This window comes from Stegostoma tigrinum, chromosome 11, assembly GCF_030684315.1.
Source record: "Stegostoma tigrinum isolate sSteTig4 chromosome 11, sSteTig4.hap1, whole genome shotgun sequence".
Classification (NCBI taxonomy): domain Eukaryota; kingdom Metazoa; phylum Chordata; class Chondrichthyes; order Orectolobiformes; family Stegostomatidae; genus Stegostoma; species Stegostoma tigrinum.
In genome coordinates, this window is record NC_081364.1 from 71,292,218 (window position 1) to 71,313,614 (window position 21,397).

A 21,397-nucleotide genomic window follows, 5' to 3' on the forward strand; every position below is an offset into this window, starting at 1 on the left:
CTTTTGATCTTGGAAACAGCAGGTGTACAAAAATTGCCTGAGGCCCCAGTGAGATACAAACTCATGACTGCTGGTGTACAAGGCCAGTGCTCTAACCACTGAGCTATTCAGCCACTAGCCTGCCAATAGTTGGAGGGTCTCACATATAAGAAATTACAATGTAATAGATAATGGGATAACCTGTATACTTTAAATCAAGAAATAACAAAATCGAAACAGAGCTGTAGGTATTATGTGCAGGAAGATGGGAGAAAGCAAGGCTGAATGAGACAGTGCTAAGTTGATATAAACAGAGATCTTTCCTCAGAACGGAAAGGAGGGGTCATCGACCTGAAACATTAACTCTGTTTTTCTTCACAGCTGCTACCAGATCTGCTGAGCTTTTCCAGAAACTTCTGTTTATGTTCCCAATTTACAGCATCCGCAGTTCTTTTGGTTTTTAAACAGATTTTCACTGGTAGTCTAGTAATAAGGTTTCAGTACCTTCACTACCATGGCCTGCTAATGGTTAACATTTATAGTTAAAAAAAACTGATCTTTAGAAACAGAATAATGTTGTGAGCTAGTCAGAATCACTTCACTACAGTTACAGTTCCACACCAGCAATGTCAGCTGCAATTGTGTGACGTGAAGTCAGTTTGCAACAAGAACGGCTGGGACATCAGGAAAAGTGAATGGTGATAGTGGTTAGTGAGAGCTGACTTAGGCCAAGTGGAGACAGGTTCAATGTGGGTACTCAAGACTGGTTTTCCCTGTTTATCCTGGTATGCAGATCACTCCCAATCAATCATACAATAACTCTCATTTGTGTGTTGTCCTTTGCACATCTCACCTCGGTTCAGTGCCTCAAGGGGACCGGGAGTCACGTCAGTTTAACTTGGCAACTAACTCAGGTCAGTTTTGCAGCCTGATGTTAGGATGCTAAATTTTAGAAGCAGAAAGCTTGAAGAAACATGATTTTCTTCTTCCTGCGTCTAGTAAGAGGAAAGGATTTGCTGTTGATTGGAAACATCTCTTTCTGAATTCAATGTCACTCTGCCACAGCAGGAAGAGCTGGAAAATCCTGATGAATTGAAAAATAAAACAAGACACCGTGTCAAAGTGAGGATGCTGCTGTAGGGACTTATGGGGACTTATGGGGACTTACTGCAGAGTGGCCTGAGCACCCAACACACTGCAACTAATGTGTCTCAACGTCATTGAACACGTTTTTTTCCAGAAAGTTGATCGGGTGAATTGGCAAAGCAAAGACAACTAATAAGGGCATGTCCGGTAGTTAAGCACGTGATCTCTCAGATTTTGTTTTATTTTTTTGGGCTGTACAGCCCCCAAAGTGAGAATCATACCCCGAGACCAAACAGCCATTTTGGCAAAGTTAGGAGCAGCCCCGGTCAAGCTAGGATTCCCTCAGAGCAGAGTACATTCCACGTTGCTCATGGGTTGCTGTTCAATTTCAAGAACATCTTCTTTCTGACTCTCTGCTGTCAACACAGATTATAAAATTCCGGCTAACCATTAATATGAAGAGAGGTTGTGGATGTGCTGTTGCTGTTGCATAGAGATCACTGTTCCTGCGTCCAGTAAGAGGAAAGGAATTGCTGTTGATTGGAAACATCTCTTTTTGAATTCAATGCCACTCTGCCACAACAGGAGAAGCTGGAAAATCCTGATGAATTGAAAAATAAAATGGCGTGTCTATAGCTTAAGTAATAAAAGATCAGTGTAATATGTTTAACATTGTGCTATCACCGGCTGAATGAAGCAGCTACCCACAGCGAGGCAGCTGTGTGTGTAAACCGCATGGTGAGCAGTTTGTGTTTTACTTTACACATGAGAGTAAGTGAGAATTTACCCAAACAATGGCACACCACAGCCGTGAAACATTGTTCCCTTGGCAAACTTGAAAAATAATCAGAAACAAGTTTGAGATCCATACACTCCGTCGCCAAAAGCCTCCATCCTAGCATATGTTCCAGGGAAGTTGGCCTGCAAATGAGTGGTGTAAACTTAATGTGATTTGTGTGCGGAGCCCTGCTTGTGTCCTGCTCTGAACTTGTAGGGCACTGGGGAATTTGATTTTGTATGTACATCGTTATTATCGACGCGCCTTCAAATGCAAGCACAGGAAAAGGATCTGAGAGGGAAAAAAGAAACAACTGACGAGATTCCCGACCCTCTTACCGAACATTGTTCAGTAAATTCAGCCACCAAAACACAATATTTCTCCAATTTCACCAGGAAGTAGCATCATGAATATCCTTAATAGAAATATGGAATCCCAAGAATTGCTTAACTTGAAGTCAGAGATGGAAGTGTCTGAGATTGTAATGTAGAACCGTAAATACCTGGGGATGTAATTACATTTCATTGAATGATTCAGCGCCACGTGACCCACGACAAATCATGATATTCCGGGAGCCAGCATCATTGTTGCATCACAGTAGTTGAAGACCATCGCCGCTCATGCTGTATGACGTCATGGTGCAGCTGGAAGCCCCGGGGAACAGTTTATTAAAGAAACCTCCCTGAGGGTCAGACTGCCCTGTGTCGGGAAACATTTGGATGGCCAACCACAATCATTACATGCGGTTACAAAAATCAACAAACAAAACAAGATCGAGGCATTCTTTTTTCTTCTCACTTAAATTTCAGTATCCATCAAGCGAGATAATGATTTCAGTGGGCACTTGATTAAAGTCCGAAATGATGAAAAACGATGTCAAAACCATTTAAATGGAGCACTCCCCGCCTTGAGTTTTAATCTCATCTCTTCATCCATTCAATCAATGCCTAAATCTATAATGTTCCCATGAAATCACAGCTTGATTACAGCAAAGACTTCATTCAGCCCATTGTTACCCTGAAATGAATCATAGTCAGCTTGAACTTAAACTGAGTAAATTGGAGAGAGACTGCAGAATCAGTTTGTATGTATCAGCACACACAACCAGTGACACGGGTGTGCTTGCAGTGACTGCGGGCAGACTGTCCCTGAGTCTCCATGATAAACTGGCAGAGGAACATTGGTATTTTAGTTGTTGCAATCTGAAATTTGAACTGGCTGACACCTGGTTTTAAGAGAGCTCACAGTTTAGTTTCACATCAGTCTCTGTGCCACAACCAATCATCATGCTCAGCTTTTAACCAATAAAGGTTGTGAGTTAAAAATTTCACTGTTTCCTTGTCATACATCTCCGTGTCGTTAATCGAAACATTAGCTGCAAGGAAATATTCTCCAATCATTGAACTGTCTGCGAATATCCGGTGCATTCAGCTCAGGCAACTCACATCAAGATTCTTTCAGACTCAACATGAAAACAATTAACTGAACATACACCTGTATACAATTCATGAGAAATCTATGTAACTTCCAGTTTCACACAAAACATATAATGGTTCTTTCTTCCTGAAGGAAAACAGAGAAGCTCACAAGACCAGCAATATTCCAAACTAAACAATGCAGTTATCTTCTAGCACAGACAGCAACAATTCTGGACTCCAAGAAATCTGTCCTGCTGCTTCTGATCGTCCCACACCTCCTCGTGGATGCCCACAACTAAGTTCTAGATCTGTTCGTAGTCTGTCCCATTTAACACGGTGATAGTGCCATATAGTGCTGGGTTTTCTGTTTTGTTCCTTTTTCAAGTTTCCAAAGACCAGCAGACAATTTTGGTGTTGTTTATAATGTTGGAGACGGGCAGCAGTGGGTTGGGCAGTTTGTTTGAGCTGACAGTGAGAAAACGTTTCCACTGATGAAAATGAGTAAACAGAGCACTTGGATTTAAGGAAGATAAATTTGTATTCAGATAGCAGTTTTCCAAAGCAGAGATGAAGCCAGTTTGCCCATGGACAGGCGCTCTTTAAAACTTAACTCTTTGTTTTCTGAAGATGCACATTCACTGCAAAGACCCTTCGGGATCTCAGACTGACATTGATTCATAATGAGTCATTTTCAGATACTCTTGTAACTTTTCTATAGAGCATGTCAACCATCGAGTAAAGCACACAGTCGGAGATCATAAGGGCTCAGCTGGGGTGTGAACCCCAGACTTCTTGCAACTTCTATAATAACCCAAAATGAAAAGTGATGCTTCAGACCAACAAGCAAGCAATAGTTATGGTTCTTCATATCAAACTAGGTTACTCCCATCCAGTGATATTGTCCCTATTTCGGATGTTGGAGACACGGGATCAAGTTCCATCTGCTCCAGAGGTGTGTCGTAACATCTCTGAACAAGCTGATTACGTTAAAATAAAACAGTTGTTTCAGTAAGTGAAAGCAGCAATATACAGCTTCTTCCCATTCTGTCTCAATGTTCCTGGGAAGATGTTCTTCACTCCCTTCCCCCTGGGACCAGCTCTCTGCATTAGCAGATAAATTAAACCATGTACATGACGGTTTGAGGGGATGCTATAAGCTGTGCAGCTCCCTTTCAAAAACTGGAGGGAGAAGGGAACCGAAGAGGCAGAACCAGATTTGAGTCAGAAATTAAATGACGATTGGGAACTTCTGTCAAATCTTTATTATCAGAGACAAGAAGAAGAATGCAAAACTGCTGGAAAGGAGAGAAGTTGAAACTGGAGATTATTACCTTTAGAAACTAAGTACGGCATCTTTCTATGCAGCCTGTTTGATACTCAGAATTCAAATAGAAAACTTTCAGAAAGACATGCAACGCAGACGTTGGTTTCTTTACTGTGACCGGGCAGGAGTTAATATCTGACAGCAACAGTCCCAGATTAAAATAATCCGAGTGGAACACTCACTCACTGAAAGTCATCTCCTGTGGCCCTGATCTGCGAGGCTGCACACAGTTCAACGTAGTAAGTGAACTGTTTAGAGGGGTGGGGTCGTGGGATAAAAATGAGCCATTGTTTCTCACTCGCTCTGTCACAGAAACAGTGAACAAAGTCAGAAGTTACATAACACCAGGTTATAGTCCAACAAGTTTATGTGAAATCACAAACTTTCGATGCGCTGCTCCTCCATCAGGTGAAGTGACACTTTCCACTGGCATCTCCACATCACAGAGACAGGAAGAGAGACATCATAAACCCATGGCGTCATTCCTGTGCAGGAAGAAGCCGTTCAGCCCATTGGGTCCAAGGCCAATCTCTGCGTCTTGTATCTCTCTGTAGGTTTGCACAATCAGTGGTACCTGTCCTAATAATGGCGAACTTGTCTGAGTCGTGATACTGTCTCTGACGTGAAGATCCTTTTATCGTTCACGACTTTTGATTTCACCAGGAGATCGCTGCTATCTGAAACAGCTTGGGCAATTACTACCGGGCGTCCTATGCATGAAACACACCACAATTCATGTGCATCAATATGAAAGAAATACTTCTGACACATGCAGTTATGTGAAGCACGTCAAAGTGTAGGACACCGCACAACGGCGCATTGTGCCAGAACAGCACATCTCAACACGGAGCTCCTAAAAACAGAGGGTGGTTTCGATCTTCCGATCTTTACATAAAGGCCCAGCATGATCACACTGGACCCCTCTGTTAGCATGCAGTATTGTGGTTTAAGGGAAGTATTGGGCTTTTCATCTGCTGGGTGACACGTACATTCGAGAATGATGTCAAAAGACTGTAACAATTTCCTGGCTGTGTTCGTATATTCTTTGTCTAACTTCCAACATTCTGTTATTCGAACTCAGATTTCACGCAGAATCACAACATTCACGAAACATTTGGAGTTGGATTGCATGGCTGAACATCCTCAAACACTTGTTTTCACTGTGAGAAAGTGTTTCCCTTTGCCGTGTTCACTGCACTGGTAGCTCTGCCCCGTCCCTGCTTCAAGCAGTCCGACCTCATTTCACGAAGCTGCGTTTTCGGAAAGTTCCTCGATGATTTGGTAAAACTGAAGACAAGAAATCAGGAGTCAGTATTGGGACCACTTCTCTCATGGACATATGTTAATAACACGCACTTGTCTGAATGGGGCGGACTGTTTCAACATCCTAAAATGAGGTAAAACACACAAATGAAATAATCAACGCAGAATGTCATAAAACAACGGATCTTTTCCAATGAATTTCGTTTTGCTGAACATAACTCAATGTCACTATCCTGAGCCTGATGGTCCAACATAATGGTTCAAGTTAATAAAAGCTCCTCTGAGAGAGGTTTAAGCGCACAACCTTGCAACTCACACTCCTTTCTCTGTATGTCTACTTGCTATATTAATCGATCTCTTACTGTGTTCCTTTAACACATGGTAAGCGGTAAAAATGGGAACAGCAGTCATTACAAAGGTTACTGTGAACATAACGCAATATACGAGCTGCTATACAATCGCAATGCCACAGAAAATAAGTAATGCTAGAAGGCTCCAGACACACAACAGGCATATTTACCAAACAGCGAACTGATAATAGGGAACTCAGAATGGGGAGAACCTTTTCAATTTGTGACTCCAGAGGTTATGAATGCTCTGTATTGAGTGTGTGAAAGACTGAGATTAATAGATTGCTACAAATTAAAATAGTCAAGATCTCAGGGAGAGTGCAGAAAAATGATGCTAAAGGAAAAGGTCATTCATGACCTCAGTGAACAGCAAGGCGGGCTTGAGGTTTGCAACTTGTGTCCGTGTGGAATGAACATACAATGACAGGTTTGTTCCGAATTGAAGTGATCACTGGAAACAGGAAGCTGAAGGAGATGCAGGGCCACCCCAATTCAGATGGGACTGCAGGAGCTGCAAAGTCCTTGTACAGGAGATTGTACAGCACAGAGGAGAGAAGTAATGCATTGAATTTGGGTTGTATGGGCCCAGCACCCTTTCACAAGCCAGGGTTTGCTGGGATATAAGACATTATAACGACCATGGATAGTGTTTACCTGGATATAAAGACATCATAAAAGATACGGAATGGGTTTACTGGGATATGAAGATGTTAGGAAGGACACGGGCAGGGTTTACTGGGGTTTCAGAAATACGCCAAACAGTCTTAACGGTTTCCTGCTATCTCTAACAGAATCAATTTCTCACATTGATTTTATTATCACATGGACCAAGGTTGTAAATGCTGAAACTACACTAGTCGATGCTGCCTGCTGTCATGCATCCCACTTCTCTCCAGGAGCTGTGAAGGTGATGGTCTGAATTGCCTTCTCCCATTCTCTGTCACTGTGGGATCATTTGAATCATGAAATCTGTTCTCTGAGCTGTGAAGAAAGTGCTGAAGTTTGTACACATCAGGTACAGTGTGTCTGAGAGACAGAACTCCCTTCAGTAACACCCCATGCTGAATCAGACAGCTGTGCCATCCCTCTGACATCGAGAAGGACACAGACACAGCTCCCCGTTATTAGGAGACTTTTTTCTTTCCCAGCAATTCTGCATTTCTCGCCCTATCTCAGATGCAGTAATTTGGACAAGGTTCCCAATAGAATGTTAGTTTCTGTGCATGTGTAATCTCCCTTTTGTGAGGTCTTCACACTTCCCATATCTCTCACTCCTACCACACCCCTCCCCTGTCCCGTTAGTCTGTGTTGACAGGGAGCTGAAGACCGCATTCATGCTGTTCTCTGCCAGCACGGCCTGCCAGTGGAAGATTGTTTACTCCAGCTGCCAATGGAGAGAGCGTGGTCCCGGGGTAAGAGAGCTGACAGACCGTCCAGGGAGAAGGGGCTCAGAATTGGAAAAGGCTGTCAATAAAACTCAGTGCTTCTTTCGTGTTAATGGCATTGAACTGTTGCTGGTTCATTGGTTTAAATGTATGATCCCTGTTCCATATGGATTGAGTAAGGAGGAATATCTCTCGCATTCGAATCACAGGCATTTCCTCGTGTCACGTATCTCGCAGCATTCTTCATTTGTATGGTCTGATTTTGATGACATCGAGTTCAGCATGAGATCCATCAGGGTCTCTGTGGCAAGTATCTTTTATAAATCTTTCATAGGAAAATCATTCATGGGATGACGGCGTCCTTGGATAGGCCAGTCTTTATTGTCCATCCCTAAATGCTCAGACACAAGGTAAATCACATTGTCCATGGGTCTGGAGTCACAAATAGGGCACACCAGGAAAAGACAGTAGTTTCCTTCCCTAATGGGCATTAGTGAACCAGATGGGGTTTGCCCCAACAATCGTCTCACGGTGATCAATAGATTCCTAATTCTAGATATTTATTGAATTCAAATTCTACCGTCTGCTGTAGTTTTGAACCCGGGAACCAGAAAATTGTCCAGATCGCTGGATTCACGACCAGTGGAAATACCACTATTCCATCGTGTCCCCTCTATCCTGTACTGGCAAATGGCTCGTTGGTCTAGGGGTATGATTCTTGCTTAGGGTATACAGTAGCACTAAAATGCAAGAGGTCCTGGGTTCAACTCCCAGACGAGCCCAGGTTGTTTGCTTCACTTTTGTCACAATGTCAAGTGAGCTGTCCGAAAAGCCAGCTTTGTGGACAGAGGTCGGGTTGCCTGAACTGGTCATGGGGCAGAGGTACCATTACAGTGAACACGGCCAAAAGAAACATATGTTCAAAGTGGAAATAAATGTTTCAGGTTGTTCACCCATGCAACATGACTCTGATAGGTACTTCGGAGTGTAAAACTTCCAGAAGCGGGGATATGAAGTATTTTAGACAGCGCTGAACAGATTCAGGTGAATGGTGCTGTGTAAGAGGAATGTCAGCAATCAAGTTGGATTGGAAAGTTGGGAACGCTCTCCTTGGAGAACAGAAAGGCGAAAGCTGGTCGGTTTGAAGTTTTGAACTGAGGGTCCATCTAACAGTACTAAAGACGCAGATTTAATCAACACAAAAGGGAATTTGACAGTTATGTTACAAGTAACAATGCATACAGTTACACAGAGAAGGCAAGAGAATTACACGAAAAGATACACCCATTTATTCGTTGCGGAAGAGAGGCACAGCTGAAGTGGGCTGCATGGCCTCTATCTGTGTTGTGACAAATTTTTGATTCTCAGTGAAATCAGAATGTGGGACGAACAGAATGTGGGACGTTAGACAAAGGTTATGTTTACACAGTGAGACACATCTACACAACAACAATGAAGGTTTTTGAATTCATTTTTGAAGGTACATGCCACACGTCAAATGAAAAGCCTAAAAAGCACATGGGCCCACCAAGATGAGTGGTGTAGTGGGAGCGTGCTGGGCCTATGAGCTAGAGGTTGATGGACACCCCATCCTCTGCTGTGCACTGCAGGCACATGGCATTTTGTTCTGCACCTTTCGTTATGATGAGCTTTCTGCTTCATGTGCCCGAAATTACTCATTCGTACTGATAGACAGGTGAGGTGACACACTTGTCAAGGTCTCAATACTTCACTCTTGTTCACCGTCGGTCTTCTCTAAGTTGGGATTATACGGGTGAAGCTGAAACGCATTACTTCCAGTTTTCTCCCCCCGCCAAGAAATGCAGTAATTGCACATGCTGTTTCAGACATGAAGAACAAGACGATCATCATGTTGGAGACAGCATCGTGACACAGACATAGTTCACCATTATTAGGGATAGATATCATCGATTGTGAATAACTACAGAAAAATAAAAGAGGCACAGAGTGACCGTGGACCCAACGGGCTGAACGGCATTTTTTATGTGGGAATGACGCCATTAGTTTATGACATCACTCTCCCTGTCCCTGTGAGGGAGCGGGTGGGGGAGAAACAAGGGCTCATTATTAACCCTCCCTTCCACGTTGTACTATTTGCAGCCCCGTAACTCGGGGCCGTTGGGGATGTCTCTCAGTGAGTGAGTGTTTCACCTGGATTCTCTAAATCGGGAACTGTTGGTGTCAGATATAAACTCCAGCTCTGGATGCAGCAAACGCACATACGCCCGCGTTGCTGAGGTGATAGTTGCAGTGTTTCTGTGTGCAAACGTTTTCTGAATACCAAAAAGGCTGCACGGAGAGATCCCATTTAAGTTGCTGAACGGATGACACCCCAGTTTCATCTTCTCTATTTCTCGGCAGTTCTTTAGCTTCTGTCTGTCCCTAGTAAATGTCATTCAACAAAAGTCCCAAATTGTCATTTCCAATTGGCCACACAAGCCTGATTCCACTGCTTCTGCTGCTTGTATCTTCCAATGTTTGAGAGGGAGCTGCAGACTATATACCATCTCCCAGCACTACCTGCCCATGGAGGGAAATGATTCAATGCATCTGGCAATGGAGAGAACCCTCCCCCAGCAGATGGGACAAATAGCACCGTCCCAGGAACAGGGAGGCAGAGTGTGAAGATGTTCTTTGCTGCTTTCACTGCCTGAAGCAATGGGGAACAATTGTCCAATCAATAGGTTCAGATATGTTGTTACACACGTCTGGCAGCAGCTGGAACATGAACTCTGGTCCCCTACATCTGAGGTAGGGACACTTTCACTGCCTGAGTAGCATCTGATTTATTGTTAAAGGGGACATAGCCAGTCTGGGTTGTTGGTCTCGTGGTCTGATTGTCTCTTCAGTTGGATGTTGTGAGTACAAAAAGTTACAGGTTTGAATCCTGTGTAAGGCTTTGTTCCCTTTGACGTGTTTTTTTTAACCTTTGGGAGAACCCGGAAGTGGTTCATTACGAAATCGATTTCGGTCTATGATCTGAAAGGGTCTTTGCTGTGAATGTATCACATGCATGCAATTTGCCTGATGAAGGAGATGTACTTTGAAAGCTTGTGATTTTAGACAAACCTGTCAGTCTGTGACCTGGTGTCCTGTAACTCCTGACTTTATACCACTTTCGGAGGAAAATGAATCAAGTTTTAAACGATGTCTCATCATGGTAAACTGGCTTCCTCATTGATGATGATAAGCGCTATATAAATATAAGCGTGTCTCTTTTAACTGCCCTTAAATGCAAGTACACTGTTTTCCGACCCTGGTCAGTGAAAAGAATTCCACGCCATCAACTTAATCAAACTGCCCAAACCCACCGCTACTCACCTCCTACATTATAAACAGCACCAAAACTGTCAGCTGCTGGCTGGAATAGTAAAAGGAAATAAAACAGATAACCCAGTTTCCAGCTTCTTAAACCGTTCAAAACACTTTGTGAATCAGACTCAGGGGAGTGCGAAGGATGACATTTCTGATTGTCAAAGCACCTTTCCCTTCTGAAAGATGCTGGGATATTGGCTCTGTTGTTCTCGATGCTATTCCCTGATCTGAGACATTGAAATAACCAGAATTCAATGTGAAAATGTATGATCTGACACAATCATATACTTAGGAACAGATAAAAAGCAGAAAGGTCCAAAGGGGCGTGGCCCTGGCTGCAGGGGAGCCTGTTCCCGGTGACATGGATGTCTCAGCAGTGGGTGGGATGAAGCTGTTTCTGTGTCTCCACAATGAATGTCCCAGACTTTATTCTGGAAATGTGAAACTAGCAAAGGTTCTTCTGGTCAAATCATAAGCATAATCTGGAATTTCATTCTCTGTCTCTAACTACTCCATGCTGGAGTTAATGAGTCACTTTCCTGTAATCCATGGCACGTAACGACAGCCGTGATGGCAGCTGTGAGGGGATTCCAGGATTGAGACCCAGTGACACTGAGGGAACAGTGTTATATTTCCAACTGAGGATGGTGAGATTCTTAGAGGGGACAATATGGATGGTAGTTTTCTCATGTACATGCTGTCATTGTCCTTCGAGATCGAAGCAAACTCTCACTGGACTGATTCTGACCTATTCAGACTGTATCCTGTGTGAGACCTGGAAATCATCCTTTGTTTGGCTAACTCACACAAGAGGAAGACATTTCTATTTCCTGAAAGAATTGCATCCAGGGCTGGGCGATGCAAGCTCTGAGTCCTTACCACTGAAACATGAGATGTACTGACAGTTAGCCTTGTGACCTGACTTGTACATGTTCTCGGTCCATTCTTCACATCAGAACCAACTTCACCAGAAATGTTTCTCCATCTAAGCTTCGAAATAGTTCATATTATCGCCCTGAGTTTCAATGTGAAGAAAGTGGAGCTGTGATAACCTGAAGTTGTTCATTAGATGTGCTGCAGCAAGGTACAAACTGGCTGATGCTAACAGGAGCTTGTTTTGAGGCACAGAGCGGCAGTGAAGGGGCTGCCCGATTAAAGGCATCATTCAACTCACCCATTTCCAGATTCCTGGCTAGAAAGGATCAGAGGTTTCTCGCTGTATTTGTTCACAGCCTTGACTCGAAGAGACCTTGATTCAAAGTATGACAGTACATTTCATTGGAGTGGGTCATAAACTATCGCAGTGGTTGTGAATAAAATGATGGCAAGCTGCAGCAGAGAAACAGGTGACAGCAAAGCAGGCTCCTGAGGACAAATGTGCTTCCTTTGCCAAAGAAATTCACAGCTTCACAAAGCGGGGCCCATTGAAGTGAAGCAGTGACAGTGATTACCTTTGCTGAAGTTCACCTCGAGAATCACATTTCTCCTTTGGTCCCAGTTAACAGCATAACTTTACAAGATATCTTCTGTGGGGTTGCGTTTAAGGCCCGTGGAATAACGGATACCACGTCTGACTTCAGATTAGACGATTGTAGGTTTAAGTCCTACCAGGCTCGAGTACAGCCGGCAGTTTTTCGACACATGATTCCAAAGAGGAATGGGTGCAGGCATTATTATTGTCAGATTGAAGTAATTGGAAATTAAAGGTTGTGCACAAGCAGTGTGTGGATCATTTACAGCACACAGTCCAATTCAAACTCGCGCTCACAACACCAGTTCTCATTGTCAGGGGAACTTGCTTGTGTTCCACATAAACCGGCCTTTTGTCAGGAAAACATATGTGGGGGTGGGAGAGTGAACGTGAAGCACATGGAGCAGGTGTAATCCTGAGCTCTCTGTCACCCTCTTATGTGTCTGTGTGTCTTCCGGTGTGGCTAAAAATGAGGATGAGTTCCCTGACGGGGTTGTAACACAGTTGTACTACCAAGAAGCCTCAGTCCAATTCATTGATTACAGGGATAATCTCATTGATGTTTACCATCGAGAAGGTGGGCCAAATTCTGGAAAATGTGACGAGACGAGATGGATGCCTAATGACACGCACTGACACGATGGGCCGAATGGTCTTACTTCTAAATCATAAAGTCTCAAACACAGGGAGAAACTGATTGGCAATCAAAATGAGCAAAAGAAAATGACTAGGCAAAAGCAGTGTCACTGACAAAAGAGGGCACTATGCACAGCACATTCCCTGATGGCCTAGTGGTTAGGATTTGGTGCTGTCACCACCGCAGCCTGGGTTCAATTCCCAGTCAGGGAATGCCCATTGTCATCGGCTAGTTTTGCGTCACCACAGAGCTGCTTACTAATATTCTGAAACAAAAAAAGTCTGCGAGGTAACCTATTTCATCCCAAACGTCATTGAAGCCAATATGGAACAAAGAACTACAAGTGCTGGAAATCTGAAACAAAAACATGAATTGGTCAACTCCCTCAGCATCATGGAGAGAAACAGAGATAATGCTGTGAATCCATTGATCGTTCGTCAGAACTTGGTTAGTTACGCACTTCCATATTGTAAAGGTACATATTGTACAGGGCAGAAATGGCTAGCACGAGGGGTCATAGTTTTAAGCTGGTTGGTGGAAAGTATAGAGGGGATGTCAGAGGCAGATTCTTTACGCAGAGAGTTGTGAGAGCATGGAATGCGTTGCCAGCAGCAGTTGTGGAAGCAAGGTCATTGGGGTCATTTAAGAGACTGCTGGACATGCATATGGTCACAGAAATTTGAGGGTGCATCCATGAGGATCAATGGTCGGCACAACATTGTGGGCTGAAGGGCCTGTTCTGTGCTGTACTGTTCTATGTTCTATGTTCTATGTAAAGTGGGGAAATAATTACTTTTATCTGTCGGAACAGCGTGTTTATCAAAATATCTCCTCAGCTCCCATCCGTTAACTTGACCACTTTAACGGGAAATTATTGGCTCTGATGTTGCTTCCATTGCTTTGAGGTGGGTACAGCTTCTGCTTAAATTGTTGTATTTTTCTTTCCTTTCTTGTCGCTTCGTAGCCATGTCGAATGAAGAATTGGTCCTTTCAATGTCTACCTCAGCATGTGTCTCAATTTGTCTCTCTTTGTCTTTGTGTATCCATTTCAGCCCCTTTCGATTCCTCCCACTTTTCGTCCATATCCCGCATTTCCCACTTCTGCTCTTTGAAGAGTGTGGAATTTGATAAGTGTTTGAGAGTGAAGGTGTAGGTTAGTTCCCCTCGCCGCTGTAGAACTGGGATAATATTATTCGTACATCGTGCCTGTCCCTTAGGCCTGAGAAAAGGAGACATTTCTTCCTTCAATATGTGAAAGGACACATTTCTTCCCTCAGTCAGGAGAAATGATCCGTTTAGAACTAATACATCAGGAGATTGTCTCTTTCTGTGCATTTCCAGAGGAGAATGTTCAACTGTGCACAATTTGTATTTTGCAAAAGCCAGTTTATATGAAATTTGCACCCAGCAAAATTGATGCAGACAAAGCGTTACTGATTACATGTTCAGAACAATGCAGATATCAAGGCAGGCAACGTGAACAGCAGGCTGTGGCGCCGGGCCTTAGTTGGGTAAAGCTCCTGTAAGGAAGCATGAAATCCGGGGTTCGCATCCCAGCAGTTCCGGTGCTGTAGGCCCACGATTCCTCGCTTGAATTTCTACCAAAAGCTGTACAGTTGACACAATCGGCGATGTTGATGGATAGAACTGAGCCTATCTTGCTGGAGTTTGGGAGAATAACATTATGAGGCAAGATAAACTACAGCCTTTTTGGGGAATGTAGTGGTAATGACACAGACATGACGAGCTGATTATCCTCGTTCTCTGCTGTCAACATTCATTCACCTTACGCCGACAGGAGAGAGATCATTGTCATCATATGATTGTGGTGGATTTGCTTTTGTCCTTCGCTGTTGGATTGGGGATTCTGTTTCAAAGTCAAACAGATCATCATACTTTGACGGAAGAAGTGTTTCATTTCCTCGGCCCGAAGGGACATGCAGATTATCCAAGTAATATTAGCCCAATTCTAGACTTTACTGTCAGCCGGGGGTGAGAGGGGAGGGGATGGGAACCATCTCAGCACCTTCATCATCACCCCCACCCTCAAACAGTGTCCGAATTTTAGACTTTTCAAAGAGCAGAAATCGCAAATGAGGGATATGGACAGATGGAGAGTGGGAAAATGTGAAAGGGGCTCAGATGGATACAAAGCAACAATATGAGACAAACAGAGACACATATTGAGGTAGATACTGAAAGGAATCAATTCTCCATTCGACGTGGCTGCGAACTGACAGAAACGGAAGGGAAAAGACAAACATTTTAGCACAGCGTTTCCCCACCTCAGGGCAACAGAAGCTGTATGAGAGCCGATAACGTCCTTTTAAAGTTGTAATGTTGACGGTTGGAAAGTACAGAGATATTTTGATAATTATGCTGATTCTACAGACAAAAGTGATTATTTCCCCGACATTATAATGTGTAAGTCCATAACTGATCTGGTTATAACAAAGCCTCAGTGGATGAGAAGCATTATCTCTGTTTCTCTTCACAGAAATTACAAGAACTTCTCAGATTGAGGATCAAATCTTTTTTTTTTGGTTTCAGGTTTCTTTCATCTGTCGTTCTTTGCTATATTTTTGGGATTAAAATGCATGAGGTCATGAAGAACTAGCGAACCATAGTTTGGAGCGCCTGATCGGGAATCAAACGGGGGCCACGGCGGTGACAGCACTTATTCCGAACGACTTGACTATCAGGGTAGGCACTGAGTCCCCTGGCATCTTGCCTCAAAGGCATTGCTGTTGCCTTTTCATTTTATTGCTCCTTTTGGTGACAGATCAGTTTCTCCCAGTCTTCGAGTTTTTATAGCGAGGAAGAAGACCATTCGAACACCGTGTCAGTGCGTGTCATCAGGCATCATCTATTCAAGGCGTTCACCTTGTGATTTTTGCTTCAGTTGCACATTAAGACCTGTTTGTGTTGGGCTTCGCTCGATTCATGAGGAGCTAACACGGTTGTCTTCTTGCAGCCAAAAATAAAACCTCTTAATGTGAGTCATCTAGTTTAAGACAGAATAAGTGTTTCGTCCCTGGGTGGGCTCGAACCACCAACCTTTCAGTTAACAGCTGAATGCGCTAACCAATTGTGCCACAGAGACAGGCCCTGGAAACATTTGCAAACAGTCAATTGGTGTTCTTCATTTTCGAGGGCACATTTCAAAGAGTTTACCTGTGTAATCAATGAATAGGACTGAAGTTTGAGTTGATAAAACTATGTTAAAGCCCCTTGAAGTATTGTCCTCATGTTAAGCAACAGAGGGAGATACAAAGATATATCCTCCGAGAGTGACAGGGGCCTCAGGATTATATGCTCTCTGTATCCGTCACATCCACGCTCTGTCACAGTACACACGGTTCCCCGACAAAAGGCAACTTTATGTGGAACAGAAGCAGTTTCTCCTGACAATGAGAGCTGTTGCCATGAGCTGAGATATGAAATGGACAGTGAGCTGAAATAGTCCCACACTCGTGTAGATCATGTGCATATTTCAATTTCCAAACGCAGCGATCCAATCACTTCAGCTGCCGGGAATCTGACAAAAACAGCGCTGCGTATACATTCCGCTTCGGAAGCAACTGTCAGTTTGCAAGGGTAGAAAAGCTGTCAACTTCACTCGAGTGAGAGAAGATATAACATTTCAATCTTTCAAACCAAAGTCAGACGCTGTATCAATTACCCCAGTGGCTCCACACGTCTTGCTGCAGCTTTCATCCTGTCAACTTGTGACGTTAACAGAGACATCAGCGGTAAAAGCATTTGCAAGGTGAGTAACCAGCCAAGGCATTCACCATTACTGCTTCAATTCAATGTTCTCCACTTTGTGAAGCGGTGAATGTCACTGGCAAACGAAAGACATTTGTCCTCACATGCCTGCTTCTCTGTCACCCGCCTCTCTGCCGTCCGTTTCTCTGCTGGAACTTGACATCATTTTATTCACAGTAATTGCAAAGTTCTGTCTCTCATTTTTTTAAAAATTATCTCCTTGCAACTTAAAAATGCCCCATTGTCTTGAAATCTCCCTTCCTCAGGGAAAGACAACTACCACGAGTGCTAGCTACATGTCTCATTATTTTATAAACTTTATCAGGTCGCTGCACAACCTCCGAAGCACCAGCGAGAAAAGTCCAAGTCTATCCAACCTTTCTTTACCAATCAAACCTTTCAAACCAGGCAACATCCTGGTAACTCTCTTCATAACGCTCGCCAGCTTTATAATATGCCTCCTGTAACTGTGTGACTGAAAGTGCACACTGTATTCCAGAAGAGATCTCATCAACGTCCTGTACAACCTCAATATGACTTCCCAACTCCTAAACCCAAACTCAAGCATGTCAAAAGCCTGTTTAACCAGGCTGTCAAGATGTGATGTAAGCTTGAAAGAATCATGGACCTACATCCCGAGGTCCAGAAGGAGGTACCTTACAAGTTAGACAAATTCTGTGGGCAGATGGGGAATAGTTTCGATTTTCTTTGACTTCATGCGTAAATAAATTTATTGTACACGTGCAGCTGAATAAGATTGTATGATATATGAAACTGAACTTTTTTTTCAATTAAAATATAAAGGTGAGTCCTGTCGTGTCTGAAAGAAACCGTCGCTTAGAGTTGCAATTCCCGCTTTTAAATGGTACCTTAATTATTTGACCACATCCCGATGATGTTCGGTAGATTTCATACTGTCTGAGCGCCACCCAAGAAATCCACAGGCAAGGCTCTGTCTTTTGCATTTTGAACCATCCCTTCTCCCTTTACGATAAGCTGATTAAAATTCTGAGCAGTATTGAATGTACCATTCGCATGTTTCAATGAGATGGATCGAATTCGTTTTTGATAAATTCAATGGCCTGTGGAGGTTGTAGCAAGTCAAGTGAATTGAAGTAAGTTGAACAGCGTTTTTCCTGTAAATAAACTAGTTTTATAAGTCGTTCTAGAATTGTTTGCGATCTGAAATTTTAAAAATAACTTTTATTCTCTCTAGGCAAATATTTCTTCACAATTGGAAAATTTCCAAGCCGTTTGTTGATCGTTGATTCATTTCCAAACCCTCAGAAACTGCCAATTTCCCACAAATCCATTCATTCTCATGACTGTATCAGACGCTAATGTGTCCAGCGCTACAAAATGCCAACATGCTTCCCTATTGCTAAATATGACTGAGGACTTCTCGATTTGACTCATACAGTTTGACACATGACAGACAGTATCAGAAGTTGGCGTCTCAGAGACTAACTTAAGTTGCATTGGAAAGAGAGGCTAAATCAGGAATCTGTGGTGCTCTGTGACACCAGCAAAATCATGAATTGAACCAGGATGCCTTTGCACGTAAACAGAATGCAGAATTACTACTCTGCTGAAAGTGTCAGATCATGCCAAGTGTACGTTTGAAAATGATGACCATCTCTGCAGTACAAACAGCGCAAGTTCAGGACCAGGCAGGAGATAAACTTAACGAAAAATAGCGCTGCAATTCAGTGAAATTGTGTTCCTTTTCAACACAACCACAGAGATTTCCGAATATATTCACAACAAGGGGGCCTGACGAGAATAGTAAACAGGAAAGCTTTGTCGACATCAGTGCAGAAGCTTGTTATTGGTAATGGCAGGGCAAATGCTGCAGCTTGTGCCTGGTTTCTTACAGGGGACATTCTGCGTATGAAGCGACCATGACAGTCACTGCATTCCAGAAACAGCATACGCTGCCATTGTGCCCTGCTGATTTTCATACAGCATTAAAATTTACAGTCCATCACGTATTACTGCTCAATTTCAAATAGATTGATGTTGTCCAACGTTATTGCTATTATTGAGAAATGAAGAAAGTCACGTAAAATTAGTCAAAAAATATTCACAATGCCGTTACCAGGGTTACATGGTGTGGACTTTAGAGTGGAGCTGAAAACGCTGGGCGAAATATCACTGCAGGTTCGGAGGATGAAAAGCTAGAGAAATTTATAAAGCCATGAGGGATATGAACAGGATGAATGGTCGAGATCTTTTTTTTCCCCCACCGGGTGGGTGAGTCCAAAACTAAAGGGCATATATTTAAGGTGGGGGGGGGAAATGAAATGGGAGTTGAGGGGCATTTTTCACGCAGAATGTGGTGCGTGTATCGAATGAACTGATGGAGGAAGTTGTGGAGGCTGGTGAAATTAAAACATTTCAAATGCATCTGGATGCGTGCATGAATCAGAAGGGTTTGGAGGGATAAGGGCAAAATGCTGGCAAATGAGGCAACTTAATTTCGGACATCTGGCCGGCATGCATGAGGAGCACCACAGTGTTTCTTTTTGTGCTTCCCATCCGGACGATGCTACATTTGCTCATCCCCGATTTAATTGTTTGTTCGCAGGGGCCAACGGAGCTGGTCTCTGTGGTGCAATTGATTAGCGTGTTGGACTGTTAACCAAAACGTTGGTGGTTCGAGCCCACCCAGGAAGAAGGTGCTTTTTCACTTTTAACCGATGACCGCTATCCAGGGTGCTTTTTGGCTACAAGAATATAACCGTGTTCGCTCATCACTAAGCGAGCGAAGCCCAAAACAGATATCCTTTAATGTGCAACTGGTGCTAAAATGACAAGGCGAATGCAGTTGCAGACACATCAAAGCGTGAATGCTGTCTATGAGACGCTTCGACTTGTTTGCGTCACGAACGACTTGCACAAGTGGCAGCGGGGCAATCCCAAATTGCGCTTCCACTATACTGGGAGTTTAGTACAATGCCACTTTCCAGAAAATGCTATAACAAGAAAACCACAAAAACACAAGGTTGAGAATGACCGAGGAAAAGTGGCGATTCGTAATCACAGTCTCAAAGAGGCTGGGTTTCCGTACTGATCAACAATGTGGGTGTGCCTGCACGGCAACGATTGCAGCAGATCAAGAAAGAAGCTCATAGGTTCCCTAATCTGGGACAGAAATGGAGGAAATGAGAAAAATGAAACAAAAAATCACGTTACAATTACCCTCATTTTCGCCACCACTGCAAATAACTTGTGGTTAGAATTGATGCAGGACTTGATTTCACAGCAGCAGTGGTATAGCGATCTTCATTCGCTTTCAGTGAAAAGAGTGAAAAATGCATATTGCCTGGAACATGAAGCAGCAGTGCAGCCGGCTTGATCCTGATATCATGCAGGGGACATTCCATGCCACTGCGCCACGTAAACACAGTTTGGACGCGGTCCCAATGGAGGATCTCTGCTGTGCAACATCATTGATCAGTTTGCATGCAGCAAACACATTTTGTTGTGTTCCACTTAAACAGAGATCTTCCCTAAAATGCTTCCGCACAACCCACATCTCATCAGAGACTGGAACCTCAATCCAGCGCTGAAGAGCTGTTTGCTCTGATATGACATTTTCCACTGTTGCTCCTGCTACACAACTGCAGCGAGGGTACAGACAAAAGCTTCGAGGATCCCTATCATGCTGGTACATTTTCTTAGCTATTCGGGTATGCCTGACTACAACATCAATTTCCCACCAGATGTGACAACCCATCTATCAAAACAAACATCAATGCAAAGCTGAATCTACGTCTTGAGCCTTGTTCGAGCAACAAATGTAATGCATCTGTGATAAACTGTATTTGGTTATGCTTCGATAAAGAAAATGTGAACTGTACAAAGTTTCTGGAACTTAGATTTTCACTTTGGAGAACGATTTCATAGAACATAGAACATAGAAAATTACAGCACAGTACAGGCCCCTCGGCCCTCGATGTTGTGCCGACCTGTCATACCGATCTCAAGCCCATCTAACCTAAACTATACCATGTACGTCCAAATGCTTGTGCAATGACGACTTAAATGTACCGAAAGTTGGCGAATCTAAGACCATTGCAGGCAAAGCATTCGATTTCCTTACTACTCTCTGAGTAAAGAAACTACCTCTGACATCTGTCCTATATCTTTCACCCCTCAATTTAAAACTATGCCCCCTCGAGCTCGCCGTCACCATCCTAGGAAAAAGGCTCGCCCTATCCACCCTATCTAACCCTCTGATTATTTTATATGTTTCAATTAAGTCACCTCTCAACCTTCTTCTCTCTAATGAAAACAGCCTCAAGTCCCTCAGCCTTTCCTCGTACAACCTTCCCTCCATACCAGGCAACATCCTAGTAAATCTCCTCTGCACCCTTTCCAAAGCTTCCACATCATTCTCATAATGCGGTGACCAGAACTGTACACAATACTCCAAGTGCGGCCACACCAGAGTTTTTGTACAGCTTCGCCAAAACCTCTTGGTTCCAGAACTCGATCCCTCTATTAATAAAAGCTAAAACACTGTATGCCTTCTTAATGGCCCTGTCAACCTGGGTGGCAACTTTCAAGGATCTGTGCACATGGACACCGAGATCTCTC

General features: G+C 43.5%; 3 non-coding genes across 3 annotated transcripts; 2 read left to right on the forward strand and 1 right to left on the reverse strand.

Annotated features, from left to right (window-relative positions):
- Positions 1-8,275: 8,275 nt before the first annotated feature.
- Positions 8,276-8,365, forward strand: trnap-agg (transfer RNA proline (anticodon AGG)). Its single transcript is given in 2 exon segments — positions 8,276-8,311; positions 8,330-8,365. It is a non-coding gene; the product is annotated as a tRNA-Pro (tRNA).
- A 4,802-nt stretch (positions 8,366-13,167) lies between these two features.
- trnad-guc (transfer RNA aspartic acid (anticodon GUC)) lies at positions 13,168-13,239 on the forward strand. Its single transcript has one exon. It is a non-coding gene; the product is annotated as a tRNA-Asp (tRNA).
- A 2,817-nt stretch (positions 13,240-16,056) lies between these two features.
- Positions 16,057-16,130, reverse strand: trnan-guu (transfer RNA asparagine (anticodon GUU)). Its single transcript has one exon. It is a non-coding gene; the product is annotated as a tRNA-Asn (tRNA).
- Between the last annotated feature and the right edge of the window lie 5,267 nt (positions 16,131-21,397).